We start from the raw sequence: 13884 nt of genomic DNA on the forward strand, positions 1-13884 counted from the left end.
ATCCTCTCCTGGGAATATCCAGAAGACCAGAAGGCTCCCTGGAAGCCACAGGTCAGGGACAGAGTCAGATGAACGATCCTGAACTGGTTTTCAGGGGATGCATCCCCAGCCTGTGGCTGCAAAAACTCCAGAGCTGTTCCTTCCCCTTGGGACAGCCAGGGAAAACATCCCCAGCATGGATTTCTGACAGGAAAAACCTCACTGCTCCAGGCTACTTGGCTCCTCCCAAATCCAGGCCAGCACTCCAACAGGCTCTAAGGACAAAACAACAGCAAAGACCATCTCAGGGCACACGCCACGAGTTGGGCGTCACATTCCTCACTGGAACTGGGCTGTTCCCACATCCCTGGGACAGTCGGGAGCATCCCCCGTTCCTCACTCTTCCATTCAGGACAAAGAGACAACAGAGCTGTCAAACAGCCAGTGTCTTACCCCAACAATCCAGGGAAAACCACCTTACTCTGGGGAGAAACATCATGCCCAGTTATGGAAAAAGCCAAAGAACAGTACTGGAAACACTCCCGGGCATGGAGGCTCCCAGCTCCGGAAATGCAGCTCACAGGCTTCTTCCCATGGGAACCCCAATCTTGCCCGGGACTGGGCTCAGGGAGAAAGTCCTGCCCATTCCACCACTCTGGCACAGACACCCCAGGAAGGTGTCCCTGACCATGGCAAGGGGCTGAACAGGATGGTCTGTAAGGTTCTTGCCAGCACAGACCATTCCAGGAGTTTAAGGTGGATTTGAGCAGCTCCTGGGGACATGAACACCACCCACACCTCCCACCTGGCTCAGCCCAGAGTCCATCCAGCACTCACAGAGAGCTGCTGGGAGCTGAAATTCTCCCTGCTCCCCCTGCCTGGGAAACCCTGCCTCCAGCTCCTGGGAAAGGGGAGCTGCATCCTGCTGGGTGCCCCTGGCTCTGGGCAGCTGCCGCCTTCAGGCGGGGGGATGGCTCGGGCAGCTCCGGTGACTGTTCCACCTCGATGATTTTGTGTTTTCCTGCATTTCCCTGGGCTGGAGGGGAGCAGGGGGTGCGGTGGGAGTGCGGGAAGGCAGCGGCGGGGAGGGCAAGGAGTGGGGCCGGGCACCGCACGGCGCAGGGGGGCTTCTGCTGGCAGTGGAGGGGCGCGACCGTACGGAGGCGTCCCCGCCGCTGCCGGCCACTGCCCACGGGGCTCCTGCCCGCCCCCGGCGCCACTGACCCCACACCCCGTGTCCCCACACTGGGAACCACCACGGAAAATCATGCTGGAACCTCTAATCCTGAGCCCGAGCCTTGACCTTTTATCCCCTGACCTTTGACCCCTTGACCCATTCCTTGACAACCCGAGCTTTGATCCCTTACCTTTGACCATCCAGCAAGTGGCCAAGATGCCCGCGGGTGGCTACGCCAGCGAGTAGGTGAAATGGAGACCGTGGCGATCGTGCCAGACCCGAAGGCGAGCTCCTCGGGCAAAAAGATCCACGATGATGTCGAGACTCAAAGGCCGATGACAGAGATGGGTGGGAACTGCCCTGCCCAGCAAAGGCTCAGGTGATGCTGAGGAGAAACCCTCTCCCTTTACTTCCAAGGGGCCCTCCCACAACAGCCCTCTCCTCTAAGCTAACTTCCAATTGCCTCCTGGAACTCCAAAGGCCTTTCCCTTCTCCCAACCACCGCTCCCAACACTTAGCTTTCTGAAGACAAACGGACAAAATCCATCCTTGGCAGAAAAAATGCATCAGCACCTCAGATGTCAACACGTTCCCCACGGTCCGCTTTGGCAGCTGCGAGAGATGGAGAACAAGGAGAAAATTCAGCCTCTGACAACACACGCCAAAAGAGACCCCTTCCGCAAGGCCCCCTCCCTCGAAACTGCCAAGGCTCAGCGCTTACCTGCTCTCTCCAAACTTCAGCTCCACACCTGCTCACGGTACCTAAGACAACAAAACAGAAAACGTCACTGTTGCCCTCCAGAAGAGCATCCCCTGGCTACTCCACACCACTGCCCCGGCTCACCTCAAATCCTGATCTGACTCTGGAGGTGGCCAGGACAAACCTGCACAATGAAAAGGGACACGCTCAGCACGCTGCCATAGACCGCTGGCCTATCAGCCACCCCACCTAAATGCCAACTCACCTGCTCGCCTCTGTCCCTTGGCATGCCCAGGGCAGCAGCAGCACCTGCAGAGAAGCAAAGCAAAAACACACAAAACATGCTGAGAGACTGTGAAACCACAGCCTCCCTGCTCCGACTGAAGTACACCACACCTATACCTTAGGCTTGCACGCTCCAGCATCCAGGGCCAGGACATCCTGCAAGTGGACCACCTAAAACACACAAACAACAACGGATGCTTAGAGCTGCTCCAAACATTGAGACCGAGGCCGTAACAACTCATTCTGTCCACCGGTCACTGCTCACCTCGCTCCATCGCCCCTGACTGCCAATATCCGGCATTACTTCCAAAAAAAAAAAAAAAGACATGGAACAGTGCTGTAACATAGTAGCATGACATAGCCCAGCAGGACTGCAGAGAGGGGCAGAGAGGGAAAGCCGGCCAGGATCTCGTTCCCAGCCCTGAGCAGGGGCTTTACTGGCCTGACTGTCCTGTACTACCCGAGCTCTGGGGACAATGAACCAGGCTCAGTCCCTGCCTCACCACTGGCACCCTGAAATTCTGGCACTGCAAGAGTCAGGGGAGGTTTCAGCAGTGATTTCAGCAAGGTCAGAGCTGCTCCCAGCAAAAGCTGTTCTTAGACTACTCCTGGCAGAAGAACCCAGAGTACCTGCCACTGCAGGATGCTTGTGACTTCCAGGTGGAGGAGAAGGGTGGAAACAATCCAAGATGAAGACAGAATGATGAACACAGCAAAGAGGATTTCTGTATGCTCTGCACTGTTTTGTCACGTTCAGCCCTTCCTGGGCTGTTCTCTGCTTGTTGTTCTCAAGATCAACATCTCCGACTAAGGGCGGGTGATGTGAATTCCAAGGAAGTACAATTCAATTCTCCCCTAGATCTTTCCCTAAAGTACAAGATACTGATTCACCTCCCTTCCCACCAGAGTCAATCAAAGACTATCCAAAAACGTAAATGATGATAATGCGGAATCTGGTCTCCATTAGAAAAATTAATGTAGTATTTTTTATCAGAGCTTTGGTTAAATGTAACAACGCAGGAAGTGCCTGTGCTCAGGTTATTGGAGAGTGCGAGGTTTTCTCATCGCATCAGTCCTGTCAGCTGACAAATGTGGCTGTGCACTAAGGCACAAAGCACCGACGTTTGCACACTACAGCTGGAATCTGCTATCTCCGTGTGCAGACACAACCACTGCTCATCACAGATAAACCCACAAGGGCTGCTCCAGCACTGACTTACCTGGGGAAAAACCAGCACTAAGAGGAGCAAAATAAAAAGCATGGGAGTAGTAGTTTCACCCTGAGCAGCTCCGTGAGATGGGCAGGAATCAGAGGATCCCCTGAGTAACTCTGAACTTGCTTTTCCTGATCACCTTTCACAGAATCCATAGCAGCAACCCATGGACATCCCGTGTATAGGTTTATTCCAAAACCCACTCCCAGAAACATCAGGATATTGCACCTAAAGCTGCCTCTGCCAGAGGGAAGCAAGAGCTGGGGCTGGGAGAGGAAACAGGCAGGAACTTGCTCTCAGGAGAGGCAGCACATAGGCTGCTGGCACTGCCAGCAGGAGGACGCAGGTGGGAGCAGGTAAAATTCCAATACAAAATGCAACTGGGGAATGTGACAGTGCAGAGGCTGTAGGTTGGCAGTCTAAGACTTTGGGGTTTATCACAGCTCCGTGAAAGCACCGAATTTCGCCAGCAGGTACCACTCATCCTCCTCAGGACAAGCTTCCAAGAGTTCATCTCTCAATTTGTGCCCCAGTGTGGGCCAAGTGCTGGTGGAGCCTGGGCTGGCACCCCGAGCTCTCACCCCAGCTGGCACCCCCAGGCCTTTCCAATGTGCCACTGCCACCCAAGCCACAATGGTGGGGCCTGAGGAAAGGAAGGAATGAGGAGGGACTTAGGACACAATCCTGCCCTTCAGACAGGCAGATTTACCTGTGCTCCAGTCTCAAGGGGGCTCTCAGTGGATAACTCAAGCATCCCGCGTGGGACACTGGGGCCAAGGAGCAGCTGGAGGCAGCTCTGTCACCTGGGCTACCTGTGTGTAGCCATATTTAGCAATAACTGAATTGATTGAAATAAAGGGTAAAAGCTTGACTCAGCCTGTAACTTTCACCTTTCTTTCAAGTGCAAAAAGAAGCAGAAAAATCCACTCATACTGATGCTTTCCAGCTATGTCTCTTTCAGATTCCCACGTGTTCATCCCCTCACAGAGTTTTAGCGGTGACACAGAAGAAAGTTCTTTGCGTGCTGCCAGAAAAACGAGATTTCTCCCATTTTTTATTTTCACACCTAAAGTATGAAAACATTATCATCACACAGAAGAGTTCTGCACACTCTTCTCTGGGCAAGGGGAAGATTCACTGATAGGCAGATTCCAACCCCTCCTGTCCATATTTACATCCCTAAGGCCTCAGATCCTCTGTAGGTAACCACGGGGTTCCCAGGTGAGAGGAGTCACTGTGAGAACAGAATTAAACCCCAAAGCACCTCTGAGGAGACAGTGCCTGACTCTGGGAGTGCCTCCCTCTTGCGTGGAAGGTGTGGCTTACTCAGGAGTTACTCCAGGAGTTCCTACTCTGCCCAGGCCAGGCCTGCTCCGGACACTCCCCGTGCCCTCAGAGCCACAAACCCAGCTCAGGGCTGGGCTCAGAGCTCCAACACCACCAGGAATGAGCACTCCCTGAGCCCCCTGCCCTCCCAGCCCTGCTCTAGGCTGGGCAGGCACTGAGGGGCTCACTGACACCTCCAGTGTGGCTCTTTAAAGGTGGTGGCACAGGTGCTCCACAGCAGACCTGTGCCAGACCCAACTTCTCCACGGGCAAGGAAGAACCTCCCAAAGCAGGTGACACAAAAAGCTCTGGTGTGGCCCAGGGACTGCTCAAGGTCACAACCAAAATTAGTTCTGAGCTCAGGGTGGTGTCACTTCAGTTCCCTGCCACTGCTGCCACTTCCTGCCACCTTCAGCTTTTGCTCCAGGCACCAAAATATGAATTTTTCAAGGCCAGCCCATCTAAACTATCTGAAATTGCAGCCTGGCCGATCTCGGGAGCTCCCAGACTCACTCATGAGGATGAAGTGACAGACCAGCAGTGAGCACTTCTCCCTCTTCCAGCCAAGCTGTGAATTGCTCCTCCCTCAGCTTCAGCAACCACTTTTCGTGCCAGTTCCTGAAGAGAATCTTGTGCTGAACATCCATCACTTTCTCAATGCAGAGCATTTGGCTTCATCCTCAAGCCCTAGAAACACTCAGCTAAACCAGCACTAAAACCTGATTAAACTCGCATCCTGCACAGCACAATGAACTTGGACTTGGGCAGGAATCAGAATATCTGGGAATGAAGAGAATCCAAGAGCTCGGAGAGGTTTGCTTTGCCCTTGTCCTGCCTTGGGCTCCTGGCTCTGCCACAGCAGTTACAAGAAGCAGAGCAGTGACCTCCCCTCCCCTCCTCATCAACACAAACCCCCAAAAGCAGAGTTTGTCTCTCTCAGACCCACCTTGAGCTGTGTCCGCAGCAACAACGAGGCTGTTGAAAGCAGCAACCCCACAGCTCGGCGTCTGCAGGGCTGCACCCTCTCCATCCTATAGCCTCTCCACCTCCCCACAGCTTGGAGTGATCTGTTCTCCCAGTTTAGAGAAGGTGACACCAACCTCACTTTGGTTTTGGTACAAACTCTGAGGCAGACACTGAAGGCAAAGGAAGACGAGGCCTTGGTGGGAAGGGACCTTAAAACCCATCCAGTGCCATCCCTGCCAAGGGCAGGGACACCTTCCACTGTCCCAGGCTGCTCCAAGCCCCAGTGTCCAGCCTGGCCTTGGACACTGCCAGGGATCCAGGGGCAGCCACAGCTGCTCTGGGCACCCTGTGCCAGGGCCTGCCCACCCTCACACGGAAAGATTTCTTCTGCGTATCTACTCTGAACTGAAGTTTAAGTATCTAAGCTCAAGTTTAGTTATTGCTGAGCCTCTGCTGAAGATAACTGAGACACCATAGTAGGAGAGAAAGGAAACAGGCCTGTAGAACAAACCACAGGCGAGTAACAAACGGAAATGATGTGGCCAAGAACAATTATTGCCACAGAAAAGAAACCTCAGTCACCAAAAACTCCAGTCTATTCCTACATCCTCACCCAGGGGGACTCCAAACACGACACTGCAACTCATGCTCCTCCCAGCTCCACACACACATTGCTGGGACCTCTTGCAAGCTGCTCGAGCTCTCTCCACGTGCCAAATCTGCCCATGGCAGAGGTGCTGCTTTCCTGGCTCAGCTCCCAAGACTCAACTCTCAGTATTTCCACCCTCAATACTGTAAATTTCTGGTGATCTGGAGGAAAGATTTCTGGCTTGCTGTGTGGCTTCTCACACAGAACCTGACCCCAGGGGCTCAGTCTCATTCTCTCTGTGTTTGACACAAGTCATAAAGCAAGAACTGCAAAGACATTTCAAGGCAGTATCAGGGGCCTGAGACAGCTTTTGAGATCAAAGTTGAAATCCACTGTTTTCTTTCCTTGCTGATAAACTGTACTGGAGTCCTGGGGGCACTTTTGGGCGCCACAATATAAAAAAGATACAAAGCTGACAGCATCCAAAGAAGGGACATGGGGATGGGGAAGGGTGTGGAAGGACCATGAAAGAGCTGCTGAGGGCACTGGGTTTGTTCTGGTAGAGAAGCGTGAGGCCAGAACACATCGGGGCCTACAGCTCTGATCTCCGCTCCCTGGGACACAGACAGGACCCAGGGAGCAGCTGGAGCTGGGCCAGGGCAGGCTCAGGCTGAGATCAGGGAAAGGCTCTTCCCCCAGAGGCTGCTGGGCACTGCCCAGGCTCCCCAGGGAATGGGCACGGCCCCGAGGCTGCCAGAGCTCCAGGAGCGTTTGGACAGCGCTGCCAGGGATGCCCAGGCTGGGGCTGTTGGGGGGTCTGGGCAGGGACAGGGGTGGGACTGGGTGATCCCTGTGGGCCCCTTCCAGCTCAGGATATTCCAGGATTGTCTCACTCCCCAACAGGGGAGAGTCTGCTCTCACACAGAGCTGCAAACACACTGTGCAGGAGGCAGCAAATGACAACAATTGACATTGATACATTAATAAAGCCAAGATATTAAGCAAGCCAAAAGATAAATTTTCCCTTTTGTTCCTGACCAACAAGACCTGTCCCAGTCCCAGTCCAGCCACTAAGCAACTCCAGTGTGACACAGGGACTGTCTCACACCTCGAGGCCGACACACAACAGCAGCACAGCACCGGGAGTTTAATCACGTTTCCCTCATTAGAGGAGACAATTAATGACCGCTCAGGTGCACAACCACTCCTGCAGAGCGCTTCACTAGACCCCGTTTTGCAAGAACTCCCCCAGGCTGCAAAGCCCCATTTGCCAGGGACCTGAGAGAAGAATTCGGTAGTTTTAAAGGAATGTCAGGAACTAGGAATACACCTGAGTGTAGGAACCGAGAGTGCCGAGAATATTTCTCGGTTTCCATCTCGCCCGATCCATCTGTTACTGCGCAAGGCAGAGGCAGGTCCCTACCTCCCGAGCCTGGGGTCCTCCCATCAGATGAGCCATGCGCGCGGCCAGGGGCGGTCCCGGAGCTTCCATCGGGCCCTCCCGCTATCCCCATGCGGCCCGGGTTCGCGGCCGCTTCCGCGTTTGAACGGCGGCGCCTGCTGCTGACGTCATCACTCCCGCCACTTCCATCCCGGCCTTACTTCCGCCTTCGGGAGCCCTCGCTTCCACGCCTGCGGTGCGCGGCATCGGCCGCCCCTCCTCAGTGCCGGTTACCCCGGCAACGCCGCTCGCGGCTCGAGCCGCTCCTGGCCCGGCCCCGGCCCTGCCCGGGACGTCAGCCCCGGCCCCGCTTCCAGCCCCGCCCCGGCCCCGCTTCCAGCCCCGGCCCCGCTGCCAGCCCAGCCCCGCCCCCGCTGCCAGCCCAGCCCCGGCCCCGCTGCCAGCCCAGCCCCGCTGCCAGCCCAGCCCCGCTCCCGCTTCCAGCCCAGCCCCGGCCCCGCCCCCGCTGCCAGCCCAGCCCCGGCCCCGCTGCCAGCCCAGCCCCGGCCCCGCTTCCAGCCCAGCCCCGGCCCCGCTTCCAACCCAGCCCCGGCCCCGCTTCCAGCCCAGCCCCGGCCCCGCTGCCAGCCCAGCCACGGCCCCGCTGCCCGGCACCAGCGCTTCCCAGGCCAGCCCGGTCCCGCCCACGGTCCCGGCCGCCCGCCCGGCACCTCCAGCCACACACGGACGCTTCAGCTGCCACGCCGATACGACCGATAAGCACAGCACCTCCAGCCAGCAGTGCAATTCGTTCGGCTACTGCAGTTCCATCCTAGGAGCTTTCGGCAGCTACACCTCCTACCAGCTCTGTGTCCACACAGCCCCCGTCTGCACCGCAGCCACAGCCGTGGACACACAGCAGAGACATTTCAACAGCTGCCGTGTCACCACGGCATGTACCCCCTATCATCACTCTGATAACACCACTCAGAGGATTATCACAACAATCACACGATGCTGAACCATGTTTCCCGTGCCATTTCAGCGAAACAAATACGATTTTATCTCCAGAACAGAAAGAGGACTTTCTCAACTATACGTGGACACCTCTTCCATCACAACAGGACCAAGCACGTGTCATTAATAGTGACGTCTCGCATCGAGACATTCCATTTCATGCACATTCTTCTCGAACTTCTCAGGGACATTCAGCTGATTTTATGGGACTTTTTCATCCTCAAATGCCTGCTCAACACTTCAGTGAGAAGGATATAGTGACCAGCACAGCTTCAGAAAGCATTCCTCTATCTTCCCAAGCTTCATCTCCTTTTTTTACAACAACCAATACAACTCCAACTTCTCATATGCCTTCTTCACAGCTTCGAAATCCACAACAGGCATCTGATCCCTCATTTTTCCACCGTCGCTTTCAGCGTTCGGATGACTTTGTTCGTCACCTTTATTTCCGACTCAGAGAACGTGCAGATTATCTGCCTCCAGAGGTTGCAGCACTGGGTCCCCACCCCTCACCCATCCCGCATGCTGGCAGTACCCTACCCAGATCCACTGCACCCTCTCCTCCAGTGGCCAGATCACAGCCACCTGCGATGGCAGGTTCAGCCACTCCTCGTTTATTTCCTTACAGTGCACAGCCGCAAATACCGACCCCTATTCCTCATCCAGGAGGGGGAGAAGAACATGGAATAATAATAAAATAAGAATTTTAAAGTTGTTTATTTTATATTAATTTTTTTAAATTTTATGAGAGAACTACCTACCCCATGACATTTGAGTTTCAATTATTAATTCAGTTAAGGTTCTCTTTAAAGTTTGTTTCATCCTCTCTACCCGTCCTGAACTCTGTGGGTGCCATGGGATATGTAGTTCTCTCATAAAATAAAAAAAAAAAAAAACAAACCAAAAAAAAAAACAACAACTTTAAAATTCTTATCCCTTAGACCCTATGTTTCCCACCCAGCATGAAGCATACTTGCTTTCTTCTGTGTTAATGAGTTCTTTTGAATTTATAAATACTTGTATTAGCGGTGATGGCGCCCGCCCGCGGAGTGATCCGCCGGAGGGACTATTTGTGATGCGCTCCTGCCCGCGGAGGGATCAGCGCTGATGCCGCCCCGCCCGCCCAGCTGCTCTCGCTGCCTTTTCCCGCTCTCCCCTCTGCTCCCAGCGCTTCTCCTGCAAAGGGCGCGGCTTTTCCTGGGCTCTTTTCCTGCCGGGCTGCAGCGAGCGCTCCCCTCAAGGAGCAGGGGCAGCTTTGCTCGCGGCGGCAGCGATTCAACAGAGCAGGCCCGGAACAATTCCTGCTTAGCCGGGCTTTGAGCACATTCCTGAGCCAGCACCAGCAGCAGCGAGTGAGGCAGCGGCACATGAAGGAGGCTGCGGCTCTGGCCAGGCTGGGGAGGGGTTCCTCTGTAAAAGAAGAACAGGGAGAGACAAACCAGAAAGGGCAGGAAAAAAAGAAAAAGCCAAGACAAACTAAACTTTTTTAAAAAAATAATCTGGATCCAGAGGGACTTCTGGCTGGAGAACTTCCTGGGGAGCAATCCTGCCCCTCTGGGAGGCAATGCCAGGGCAACTCCAGCTGAAACCTGCACACAAACACCACAAAGATTTCAGATATTTGCAGGAAGCATCCACTTAGCAACTGCTGCTTAATAATTTATTCCCTTTCCCATTAAATGGTACATTCAGTCCACAAGACTTCAACACCTTTCTGGTAGTTTTATTTACAGTCTGCAGCGTGTTCTGTAAAACACAGGAGTGCTCACAGACACACACGCACAAACATTTAAAGAAGTACAGTTTATTCCAAAGGAAGTCTACACACTACTTTTTCCATAAAAATTATTAAAAATACTTTAGTTACTGTATTCTACCTAAACCAAGATACTTGAGAATTCTTCCACAAGTGATGCCCCCTCCCCACAAAGGGCACTCCGACAAGAAGAAATTCAGGAGACTGCATCACCAAATAAAATCCTAATGGCAACTGCTTCAATGCACCAGAAGAACAACGAATTCCCACTCTGCATCCAGCAATCCCTGCTCTGCAGCCTGTCTGCATCTGCTTTTGTAGGGCTTGTGGGGCTTTTGCATTCACTTCCTTCTCCAGGGCAGTTCCCACAAACAAAGAATGACTGAATTTCTGCAGACTGTCACTCGGCAATCCTGCATTTCACACATGCAAAGGGAAACACTTTCCTTTGAGCCCTTTATTTCAAGGAGTCTCTTTTTTACTGAGCATCCAGTGAGAACAGTGCCCAGTTGTGGCTGTTATTATTTCTCTGCTTTTGCTGCGTGGCAATATTGAGCTGGAGCTCTGCAGAACACCCACTGCAGCCCTTGTCTCACTGGGGCACACCGAATTGACAAAAAAAAGGCACAAAGATGAAACTCCTAAAGCAGCAGCAGCCCCAAGTCACTGAGCTGCTGCTTCCCACCACCAACACTCTGTGTCTCAGCAAACACTTCCAACGCACGAGCCAAGGCCACAGGGGAGTGAAAAGCCCAGAGCCTGCGGGCAGGACAAGCACTCCATTGATCAGTAACAAACCAACACAGCTCAGCTGGATGGTGCACTTAAGACTGGACCTGGAAGCATCAGGAAAAGCCATTGGAACACAAGCTCAGCAGCACAGAATCCATTTGGCACCAGCTGATGAGATGGGAGGCTCTGTGTGGGACACGTTGTGCATTCAGCTTCAACAATGCCACAGCTCCACAGCAGCGCTGAAAAACTTCTGCTTTTAACAGTTGGAGAGGATTTTCTCAATGGAAGTGAAGCTGTCATTAACAGAGGAACAGCACACGATGCACAACATAACCTGCAATAAAAAGCTTTTGCTTTCCAGCATGTAAGCATCCAGGTTACTGGACTTCAGCTCATGGAAACGAATCTGATGATAGATTTTTTTTTAATTTTTCTTGGAACTAAAAAAGTAAAATCTTCCATAAAAGGATAAAGTACAAAAATACTCTCTCAGTACATCTCAGGAAGCCATTTAATACCTTCCATGTCCTAGGAACAACTAGGCAAAACACTTGGAAAGTGTGAGCAGTAGAAATGTTGACCATTGAATGTTTGGCAGCCGTGTGCTCCAGCCCCTGGGAGGGGCTTGTCCCCCACTCCACACCAGTCCTGCAGCTCCCCAGCTATTTCTTCTTCTTCTTCTTCGGGGGCTCATCCTCAGAGCTGCTGCTGCTGCTGCTGCTGGAGGAGCTCGGATCCGAGTCGAAGTCGGAGGAGGAGGAAGAGCTGCTGGAGGAGGGGGAGGAGGAGGAGGAGGAGGATCAATTTGTTGCCTTGAAAATTTCCAGGCCTCACCACCTAAGATGAATTCCTGTGCCCTCCCTCCCTTTCCCACTCCTGGATGAGTGGATTTTGGCCATTTGAGCAACGGCAGAGTGGCCCCAGGGCATGACATAGGCCAGCAGGACTGCAGAGAGGGGCAGAGAGGGAAAGCTGGCCAGGATCTCGTTCCCAGCCCTGAGCAGGGGCTTTACTGGCCTGACTGTCCTGTACTACCCGAGCTCTGGGGACAGTGAACCAGGCTCAGTCCCTGCCTCACCACTGCAGCAGGAATTCTGTCAGTTGTGACCAAACTTGTCCAGCGAACACATCCTACAAGCTCCTTCCTGGGCAGTTATTAATAAGGAAAACCAAGAGACTGTAAACAACCTTAAAGCAGGATACCAAGCTCCAGCCTTTTCTTTGAGAAGCAAATATGGCTAATTTGTGCCTGCTCAGGATCAGAAGGAGCAGCTGATCTCCTGGCAAGAGCCCAGGGTGGAGCACGCAGCAGAGCTGGGACACTGTGGTGGGGTCCTGCCACGTTCCTCACCATGGGGCTGCCGAGTCCCTGGGAAGTGCCTGTTCATTGGGTCACCCTGCTGCCAGCAGTTGTTTCCCACTCCACATTAATGTTTCATCTCCGGCATTTCAAATGCTTTGCATTTCGGTAGGAGCAGGGAGCCTGTCTCCCATGGCAACAGCGCCAGGAGTCCAGGACAGGAGAAGGAGCTGAATGGGAGCACAAACTGGAGAGGTTTCTCACCACAGCTCAGCTGATTGCTGTTACTGAAACCCAGTTCTTGCAGTAAATCAATCCCAAGTGTTTGCTCTCCATTCTGCCACAGCTCACCTCAAATACCACTGGATTTGGAGCCTTTCAGTGGCCAGGGCAGCTCCAGGTGCCCCAGGCAAGACCTTGGTGGAGACTTTCCCTTGTCATCAGTTTGCCAGGGGACCCTCAGAACACCTATCCTGTTGTTTTCATCCATGGAACTAGTGGGATTCTCAACCCTGCAAGAGGCAGAAGCACCAACAATCCTGGCCCTTCCTCACTAGGACTTTCAAAATAAGCCAAGGTCTTCTGTGTCTGTTCAAATTAGCTTTAAAGGCACTGATTTAACAGAGAGGGTATTCCCCCCCCCCCTCCTGAAATTCATAAGGAATTAGAAATGGACACAAAATAAAAATGAATGATTCCTACTCCTCCATCCCTTACTCTTCTCATCAGTCCACAACACTAGCCCCATGTGACAGAAAAGAGAAGGCACACTCAGGTTAGGGTTAAACTGTGTTTACGTTCTCTTTTCAGGCCAAACTAAGGAAGCACATCCAAAACCCCCGTGCTTCGGAGTTGGTGCATTTCCTCTTCAGGCCGCTGGAACTGGTAAATCTTATTCCCAGGTCTCACTGGGAACTCCTTTTATTTCTAGTTCACACTTACAAGTAGATAGATTGTGCAACAGGGTTGGAAAACTGCTCACACCTGGCCACAGCTTTCTCAGGAACTTCCAGAAGCGATGCCGGTTGTTCCTGGCCTCTGATCCAGTTTGAAGCTTGAAGTAAATACAGGAATCCCAGCAAATATGAATCCTTCCACCCGGTCAATAAGGCATTACTGTGAACAAAAGGGGCAGCCAGCTGGAGTCCCCACTGGGAATCTGTCTGGTCTCACCTTCAGGCAAATACGGCTCAGTATTTGCACTGAAAATGCTTGGAAGCAGAAATCCCAACTTGGAAAAGGAGCCACAAAGGAATAGCAAGATACTTTCCATTTTTTGAAGTGTCAGCTTCTGACACTTCACTCGTCTGTAACAACAGCTCATTTGTAGATCAGCTCTTCCTTTGACTCCAATCCAAAAAAATCTCATGTTCCCTTGAACTGTCCAGTCTCCTTCAAAGACTTAGGTTGATGTTTCTTGCAGTGACTGTGCTGATCCAAGGATCAGCTTTGTCTTCGC

General features: G+C 53.0%; 1 pseudogene across 1 annotated transcript in view; it reads left to right on the top strand.

Annotated features, from left to right (window-relative positions):
- The window catches only part of LOC309578232 (epidermal growth factor receptor kinase substrate 8-like protein 2), a 42947-nt pseudogene that overhangs the window by 14309 nt on the left and 14754 nt on the right, over positions 1-13884 (top strand). The window contains exon 2 of the transcript in view: positions 13236-13310. The product of the transcript in view is annotated as an epidermal growth factor receptor kinase substrate 8-like protein 2 (transcript). The remainder of the gene's footprint in view (positions 1-13235; positions 13311-13884) is intronic.

The sequence above is a fragment of the Coloeus monedula genome, assembly GCF_965178545.1.
Source record: "Coloeus monedula genome assembly, chromosome: 14".
Classification (NCBI taxonomy): domain Eukaryota; kingdom Metazoa; phylum Chordata; class Aves; order Passeriformes; family Corvidae; genus Coloeus; species Coloeus monedula.